The 7,942-nt window shown below is 43.7% G+C and overlaps 1 pseudogene; it reads left to right on the top strand.

Annotated features, from left to right (window-relative positions):
* The first annotated feature begins 1,248 nt into the window (after positions 1–1,248).
* Positions 1,249–6,242, top strand: LOC149748846 (peptidyl-prolyl cis-trans isomerase FKBP4 pseudogene; annotated as a pseudogene).
* The last annotated feature ends 1,700 nt before the right edge of the window (positions 6,243–7,942 follow it).

Below are 7,942 nucleotides of genomic sequence, written 5' to 3'. Positions count from 1 at the left end.
CACCCCAGGGCCTTTGCACTTGATATTCCCTCTACCATATATACCTCAAATACACATGTGGCTAACTATCTCATGTCTTTCTTTTTTCACTCAAAACTCACATTCTCTCAATGTGAGCTTTCCTGGGGGCCACCCTGCTTAAAATGTCACATTTATCCCTCACATTTTCTTCCATGCATTATTTCTCTCCTTAGCTCTTAGAGCCATCAAATATAACATGATACACATTTTATTTGTTTGTCTTGTCTACTGTATGTCTCCTCCACTATAACAAAAGTTTCATGAGGACAGGATTTGTACTCACTCTGTTTCTTATCGTATTTCCACTTCTGAGAATGTACCTGGCATGGGGTTGACACATCATAGATAGGTGTTGACTTCATAAAGAGATGCTCTACAATGTCGATTATAGAACAAAACCTCACAGTGTGATAAATATATTTATTGAGGACATCTCAACCTTTGAAAGTCAGGCAAAATTGTGTCAAGCCGTGTATCCCGTGTTCTGTGAGAATCTAGTGCCCTCAACAAGATTTCCGAGAACTCCCCAGTGTTAATACCTTCATGGTTACTCTGGATTTGCCTACCTGCCTCCCTGGACTGTTGATGTCATTGGCATTTGATCCCCTATAGCTATTCTCTGTCCCCTGCTCTGTGACAAACCGAGACACAGAAAGCAACAGCTTGCGCTTCAACACCCCTACAAACGCTGACCCATTGTAATATGTTTAACTTATAATTTGCAATGACAAAAGTGTATTTACGTGGCTTCAAAAAAGTTATCATTTAATATTAAACATCCTCAATCTTTATAATCCTTTGACCTGCCTTCAACACTGTCTCACTGTCCATTTTCCTCCATGGCCGTCTGTCATGTTACTGGGCCATTTCTCTGTTCCTTTCTCCTCAATTCTCTCACTCTTTTCACCATTCTTTTCCTAACATCTGTTCTTTATTTTTTGAGAGAATATTGCCTCCCCCTCTTTGTATTTTCTTATGATCCATGCCATTGTTTTCACATTATACTAAAAAATAGCTTCTCAAGTTTTATCATTTTATGCAAAAGACAATTCCTCACAGGAAATTCAGTGACAGCTTTTAAAAGTCTTTGCATCCAAGAGTCCTGGGCAGTTGGGGCAATGGCAGCTGCCTATGCAAAATCTCTTCAAACAACCTCCAAACGTCAAGAAGAATAAATAACACCACACAAAACACACCTTTGGCATAACTAGAAGACAGACAATCTTATACACTACAGGTTACCTGTAAGTAGGGAAAGAAGCACCAAATTCCAGCAGAGTCAATTTCACAGAGAGCAAAGGGGTTCTGAAAAAAATGCACAAGAAAGATAAGATTGAGATAAAAACCACTCCCAGGGAGACGGGCTGGGGACGCGGTGGCGGGGTCGAGGGCTGGCCAGGGATTCCCAGGGTCCCAGGACCGGGGCGGGGCCAGGCGGAAGGCGGGAGGAACGAACGAGAAACCACCTTTCGCAGAAATGAACTCCAAAGCCCGAACCGGCTGCCGCCTCTAGAAAGTTCTCCCCACCCCGCGTCCCTCGCCGCAGGCCGGCTCCTCCTAGCCTCTTCCCCCCGCCCCCTCCGCGGCGGTGGGACCAATCACTCCCCGGGCCGCCTAAGACCCGCCTCCTGCGCCCGCTGCCCGGGAAACGGCGCGAAGACCGCCTCGGGCACGAAGGCTTCCGAGAGTGGGGCTCAGTCGGCGCCGCTGTCCCTTGAGGGGGTGGACATCAGCCCCAAGCAGGATGAGGGCGTGCTTCAGGTCCTCAAGCGAGAGGGCACAGGCACAGGGATGCCCATGATCGGGGACCGAGTCTCTGTCCACTACACGGGCTGGCTGTTCGATGGCAGCAAGTTCGACTCCAGCCTGGACCGCAAGGACAGATTATCCTTCGACCTGGGGAAAGGGGAAGTCATCAAGGCTTGGGATATTGCTGTAGCGACCATGAAGGAGGGGGAAGTGTGCCACATCCCCTGCAAGCCAGAATACGCCTACGGTTCGGCGGCCAGCCCTCCCGAGATCCCTCCCAAGGCCACTCTTGTGTTCCAGGTGGAGTGGCACCGCCGGGGAGATTGCACTGGAAGGTACTCCAAAGACCAGATCTTTTACCGCCGGGAGGTCGGCGAGGCCGAGTGTGTGGATCTGCCTTGTGGGGTGGAGAAAGTCACTCAGCGCAAGGAAAAAGGAGAACATTCCATTGTGTATCTCAAGCCCAGCTATGCTTTTGGCAGTGTTGGGAAGGAAAAGTTCCAGATCCCCCCAAATGCTGAGCTGAAGTATGATGTATAACTCAAGAGTTTTGGGAAGGCCAAGGAGTCCCAGGAGATGAGTTCAGAGAAGCTGGAGCAGAGCACCACAGTGAAGGAGCAGGGCACCGTGGACTTCCAGGAAGGCAAGTACAAACAAGCTCTGCTGCGGTACGAGATCGTGTCCTGGCTGGAATTTGAGTCGGCTTTCTCTAATGAGGACGCACAGAAGACACAGGCCCTTCGGCTGGCCTCGCCTGGCCATGTGTCATCTGAAGCTGCAAGCCTTCTCTGCTGCCGCTGAAAATTGTAACAAGGCCCTGGAACCGGACAGCAACCATGAGAAGGGCCTCTTCCGCCAGGGAGAGGCCCAGCAGACGGTGAACGACTTTGACTTGGCACGGGCTGACTTCCAGAAGGTCCTGCAGCTCTACCCCAACCACAGAGCTGCCAAGGCCCAGCAGCGGATCCGCAAGGAGCTCGAATGGGAGAAGAAGCTCTATGACAACATATTTGAGAGGCTAGCTGGGGAGGAGAGCAAGGCCAAGGCCGGGGTCGCTGCAGGAGACCAGCCCGCTGACAGGGAGGTAAAGGACGGGCAGAAGAACCATGTGGCAGGGGGCCAGCCTCAGGTGGAGGCAGAAGTGTGGCCTTGCCCAGCCCGGCTCCCGGCTGCCTGCCCCGCTTCTCCCTACCCTACTCCACCCTGTTGGTTCTGTAAAAACTGAAGAATTTTGAGTGAATTAGACCTTTAGTTTTCTAAAAACCCAAAACCAAAAAAGGCGCCCCCAAAGAAAGAATGTGTATCCTTAAGTGTGAAAATATTGAAGAAAGAAACCTGATGTTGATGGTAACAGATTCAGTGTATACATTGAATTCAGTAAGAGTCCATGAATCCATATATATATTAATTAATTAATTAAAACTAAACAAATAGGAGGTGGGGGAGGAAGTCTTACTCCTTTAGAATATCAACTGGTAAATATGGGAGGAACGATAGAAAAATCACCATTTTGCAACCATTATAATAAAAATTGATTTAAGCAGAAGCTATCGATGAATGCTTAGAGTAGGTGAAAGTTTGGGGAATAAAGGATATTTCCATTGCCTTAAAATATTTATTTTCAAATTCTGTATTAATTAGCCGAGGAGGAAATAGTGACTTGACGGTGGAGAAACCTGGCAGAACCATCACAGCCAACACCACCAATAATGGAACAAATGACATCGAGTGCCTCTTGATATGATGCCCTGAGCAGGATATAATGTCACATCTGTTTGCTTTTACAACGTGTATAACCTGAATCTCATCAGAGGAAACCTCAGGGAAACTCGAATTGATGGCCGTTCTACAAATAATAGGTGCTCTTTGAAACTGCCAGCATTACGAGAGGAAAAAGGAAGACTGATGGGTGTTATTCCAGATAAAAGGACACTTAAGACACATGACAACTAAGTGTAATTCATAACTCTGAGTATCTTAGACTGGGAGAAAACAGCTGTTATACGACATTACGGGGATAGTGGATAAAATTCAAATACGGGCTCTGGACAAACAAGCACTCTTATGTATCGTGGCAATAGGACAGCTGTGATTAAAAAAGAAAATAGACTTTTAATATCCTAGAGGAATCTATAATGTAGGAAATCCAGAAATAGATAAAGAGTAATTAACTTTGAAAAATTAAAAGGATGGACTGGGGCAGAGGAATTAAAAACCCCAAATACTGTATATTTGATTTTGAAGTTTAGATCTTTTTTCCATTTCAATGAAAAAATCTCATAACGAGATTCAAAGATTGAGAAATCAAATCCTTGTTAACAGTCTTTGTTTTGAAAGTCTTTAAAGTTGGTTTTCGTATTGAACTGTCAGGAAGTTAACTAGCTACCCATCACCTTCAGACACAGTAGCTCTGTTTACACGACCACTGCCAACACATGAGTCACAGGATCAGACCATAACATGCCCACAGCTTGTCTTATTTAACTCATCGCTTCAGGGAACACATGGGGAAAAATACACTCTGTACAGGCCAACCATTCTAGCACAAACGCAAAATTGCACAAAACAGAAAAAGTTGCATTTCTTAAGTAGTCTGACTAGCAAATTCCATGGTTCTATGCAAGTCTGGACCATGTTTTTGAAAGAAATGCTTTTGCAGAAATTTTGTTTCTCCTTCATGCGGAGCCTGAAAAAGCTGGCAAACTACCAAACCAGAAGTTCTGAAGACTCGAAATGCAACCTGCGTCATTTGTATTGATTGTAATCCATAGCGTGTGTGCATGTGGTCATGCCGGTGATTCATAGATAACACTGTGAATCATAACTAAAACTGGAAAAGTAGGCTTTGATAAAATATGATTTAATCAAATGCAAAAATCACATTTTAGCAACCTGGTATTGTCCTCTACTTAATGTGTTTCCTTTCTTCCCCTCCACTCCTTCCCCTCTTCCTCTCTCTCCTTTTTATTCTATCAAAGCTCACACTGGGGACTTCCCTGGTGGCGCAGTGGCTAAGAACCCACCTTCCAGTGCAGGGGGGACGGGATCGATCCCTGGTCCGGGAAGATCCCACATGCCACAGAGCAACTAAGCCTGCATGCCACAACTACGGAACCCACGCGCCTAGAGCCCATGCTCCGCAACAAGAGAAGCCACCGCAATGAGAAGCCCACGCACCGCAATGAAGAGTAGCCCCCGCTCGCCACAGCTAGAGAAAGTCTGCGTGCAGCAACGAAGACCCAACGCAGCCATAAATAAATAAATAAATTTATTAAAAAAAAAAAAACTCGCATTGGTTTCAGTTTTCAGCCAAAGTTTGAAGGTTAAATGTTACATACTTTGAGAAAAGCTTTTGCCATGTTACCAGTTATTTCAAGGCAATTTTAGATAAGAATCCAAAATTAAGTATGACCTATGGGTATTGTGACATTTACCTGGAAAAAAATGCAAACATAGAAGTGTTTTGACAGGGCTCCCCACTTTATGAAAATCTAGACCCTTCTAATTTGTCAAGGAGGTGGAGGACTATTAAAAGTGTTTGTCTAGCGGGCTTCCCTGGTGGCGCAGTGGTTGAGAGTCCGCCTGCCGATGCAGGGGACGCGGGTTCGTGCCCCGGTCCGGGAGGATCCCACATGCCGCGGAGCGGCTGGGCCCGTGAGCCATGGCCGCTGAGTCTGTGCGACCGGAGCCTGTGCTCCGCAATGGGAGGGGCCACAGCAGTGAGAGGCCCGCGTATCAGAAAAAAAAAAAAAAAAAAAAAAAGTGTCTAAATTACGGAAAGGACGAATTTAGTGGTCTTGCTAAAAAAGAAATGAAAATGTTATAATAAAGTCAAAACCTTTAATCATTTTTTAAAAAATTAATTTCTCTCCTAAAATTAAAGTTGTTTTCCTTTCTTTTCTTCTCCAAAGAATGGGTTTAGTTGAGGTTCTGGAAAGAACTTTGTGGTTTACTTTAGGTTAAATAAGCTGAAAATTCACTAGATATCAGCATAAAATCTTTTAACGAAACATTTTGCATAGGAACATATTTTTAATTTCCATAAATCTAATCTACTAAAGTCTAAAAGCCAGCTCAGAGTTTTTCTTGGCAGATTCGTACAGAGAAAAAGGAAAGCAATGAGTTTGTTCTCTTGCGCCTGTATAAATGCACCACCCCTGCACAGCACATCGTAAAGCCTGTTACATCTGAGCAACACAATTAGTAATTGTAATGACATTTATGTCTGATGAATGAAAATATGTCCATGCTACTGCAAAATAATTTAAGCGAACTCATGTGCATACAGCTTATTGTGTATGTGAAGCAAGTCAAACACAAGAAACATGATCTTCTTGTTCTGGAAGAATAAACAGAAAATAAATAAACATAGAACAAAATAAAAAGTAATTAAATACTTTCTCATTAGAAATGAATATATAACAATAAATATAAAAGAAAACACTATGCAAGAAAAATACTTCTTTACTCAACCACATCCTCTAGGCAATATTGTGAGAAATGTCCCCACTAAACCCAAGAAAGAGACTGAAGTAAATGAAGTATTACTGCCCATTTCCTGTGTGTTGATTCAGTAAAGGTGTATTAAATTCCACATAAAGTTTAAAGTGGCACCGTCCCTCCATTCCTGGAGCTCTCATGGTACAGGAGAGAGACATGCACACTCATAACACACTTGCGTAAGTAAGTACCACAGCTGAGGTGTGGTCTGGGTCCAATGCGATCACCAAAGTGGAAATCTCATCTTGCCTGGAGATACCACAGAATATTTCATGAAGGAGGTACATTTTAGCTGAGTAACAAATGACTACAAGGAACTCCCTGGACAGTTGCAAGGAGAACACTTGCAAAGGTGTGGAAGAGAAAAAGAGCATACAATATTTTGGAAAGCTAAATGTTTCAGCAGAGCTGGAGTATGAAAGGGAGAAGTTAACAATTTACCCATTATATTTAGGGGCCACTGGAATACTTTCATTGATTTTTTTGCTATCAAATTAGTTCACATTCATTAATAAATGTTTTTAAACGGGGAAAACATAAAGAAGAAAATTAAATCTACTTTACATCCTATTGGTAAATAATCATGTGACTTGACACACATTTTATGCCACAGCCCTGCTTCTAAATATCTTGTCCACTTATTTTCCACGACAACGAATTCTCTCAGTTTTGGTTCCTTCAGGTTGATTCAATTTTCCCTAGACTTTGCAGAGATTTCTTTGATTTTGTGGTACGTAGTTGCCGTTTTCTTCTCTTGGCACTAATAAACATAGTTTTCTTTTTCCGTTATTGTTTTCTCCTCTTGTTTTCCTTCTAACAGATTGATCAGTTGTTGAGAAGGGTTTTTGGAAGTTTGCTCGTAGAAGCAGTTGTGCTGGAAATCCAGAGCAAATTTTCTAGTTTTCGTTCAGAGTAAGTACATGTAAGTGGCACTGCTGGGCTAACAAGTACTGTTTAAAGGTGTCTGGTTCACAGGGCAAATTGTTTCTGGAGAAATAACAATTTTCATTCCCATTAGTAATGGATGAATGCTATTTTCTGGCATTCTTACTAACACTGAGTGTCATCTTTTTTTTTTTTTTTTTTTGCAGTACGTGGGCCTCTCACTGTTGTGGCCTCTCCCGTTGCGGAGCACAGGCTCCGGACGCGCAGGCTCAGCGGCCATGGCTCACGGGCCCAGCCGCTCTGCAGCATGTAGGATCCTCCCAGACCGGGGCACGAACCCGTGTCCCCTGCATCGGCAGGCAGACTCTCAACCACTGCGCCACCAGGGAAGCCCTGAGTGTCATCTTTAATCTTTGCAAACAGCTGAGGGATTTAAAAGAGCCATGCGATAAAATCAGGATTGCCCTTTATTCCTATCGCTTTTCCTGCAGTGTGTGGGACAGATAGGAGATGCGGGAGTGTGGTGCCTTTGTAGTCAGGAAGACAATTTCTTAACTAAAATTGCCAAGATTAGTGAAATAATCTAGATGAGAAATTAACCAAGGAAGTGACAAGAAGAAGAAGAAATAAGGAAATAGATATGAGAGATAATAAGAAAGTACAAATACTGTAACCAAGAACATGTTGCTAAGGGAGAGATGAAAAATCATTCTGAAAATGACCGTTATCTATAAGACATGCTACACACATGGGCGCATATAAATCTCACAACAAATTTAGGAAATAA

This window comes from Delphinapterus leucas, chromosome 6, assembly GCF_059928025.1.
Source record: "Delphinapterus leucas isolate spDelLeu-1000000601 "Yukka" chromosome 6, BTC_Dleu_Yukka2, whole genome shotgun sequence".
Classification (NCBI taxonomy): Eukaryota; Metazoa; Chordata; class Mammalia; order Artiodactyla; family Monodontidae; genus Delphinapterus; species Delphinapterus leucas.
Note: the sequence above shows the minus strand (reverse complement) of the source record. Positions and strands in the feature narration are given on the sequence as shown.